The sequence below is a fragment of the Sinocyclocheilus rhinocerous genome, unplaced genomic scaffold (assembly GCF_001515625.1).
Source record: "Sinocyclocheilus rhinocerous isolate Xijiao unplaced genomic scaffold, SAMN03320098_v1.1 scaffold832, whole genome shotgun sequence".
Taxonomy (NCBI): domain Eukaryota; kingdom Metazoa; phylum Chordata; class Actinopteri; order Cypriniformes; family Cyprinidae; genus Sinocyclocheilus; species Sinocyclocheilus rhinocerous.
In genome coordinates this window covers 135,209-136,614 of record NW_015641039.1, presented here as the reverse complement: position 1 = coordinate 136,614, position 1,406 = coordinate 135,209, and positions in this window count along the sequence as shown.

The following is a 1,406-nucleotide window of genomic DNA, read 5'->3' as shown; positions in this document are numbered from 1 at the left end:
CAACAAAACTTTTTGGTTGTTAAAAAAAGGTGCGCTTGTTCAAAACAGCTGCGTTCGATCCTTCGCGGTGTTCTTCCGCAACAGACAACAAAACTTTTTGGTTGTTAAAAAAAGGTGCGCTCATTCAAAACGGTTGCGTTCGATCCTTTGCTGGCTGTGCTGATTTAAATCTAGCGGTCCTTTTTTTCTTTTTCTTTTGTGTTTGTGTCGCAAGTTCAGTGATGCAGGTAGTGACGATTCTCTCCAGCCAATCAGTGATCAGCAGGGTTTACACGTCACGTTTTGGTAACGGTACGGTTCACTTGGAACCCCAACCGAGGTGGTACTAAAAAAAGTACCAGGTACCAGGTACGGTACCCAGTGGAAAACCCCCAAAAAGTAAACTGTACCGAGCCCTACCGTGCTGTACCATGCAGTGGAAAAACGTCATAAATGCCAACAGCTCGCTTGCTCAACACAACCCAGTGTTACAATATGCCATAATTCCAGCCAATCAGAGACGAGGCTGCTAAATTCTGATTGGCTGCCTTGACAACCAATCACAACATTCCTTGCATTACCTCGGCACACATCCAAAAACTTATTTTAAATGCAAAATTGATTTTCGTGCGCTCGAAATACTTTTTTCTTTGCGAAACGAACATTTTCTCCACAAAACTCAGATCGCGCGTGCAAAATGCACTTTTGTGCATCTTTCGCGCGCAGAATTGTGGCAGAGATCAAAGCCTATAGGTCCGCAGCCGTTCAGCGCTCATGAACCCACTGAGAGCAGCCTTACCTCGGCCAGATCTTCTATATCTAACGGGCAAACATTGGTCTAATTAATCTAATATTTGTTCCAGAGCAAATAGTTTTGGCTGAGGACAAAGTTTCATAACTGTGTGTTAGTCAGAGGCGTCATGCCCATTCAAAGTGATTTTTGAGATCAAGGAGATCAGATTTTTGAGCCAAGTGGATTTTGAATGCAGCTTCCAAAAGACAAAAAATAGCCGATTAATATTTTCTATATTTAATACAATCACACCGGCGTGATTAGAACATTCAGTGCGTCATATCATCAGCTGCTAAATTCAAATCTGCGTTCGCTGGCTGGCGCTGAGCCAGATACAGACGCGTTTTTACATCACTGCGCATTAACCAATCACACACAAAATAAAAATAAATAAATAAACAAAATAAATAACAACATTTCAATATCCATCATGGCACCAAGTCAATGCACAATATAAAAAACTTCAACAGGTTATACATGTTTCTGAGCTTGTATCACTAAAGAAGACATGTGGTTCTATTAAAATTACATAGGCTACTTAGATGGTATAATCACGTTTAGTGCAAGTTTAAGAGCAACAAAAACGTTTGAATTTCCTGAAATTAGAAATACAATAATATCAAAGCACTGAAAC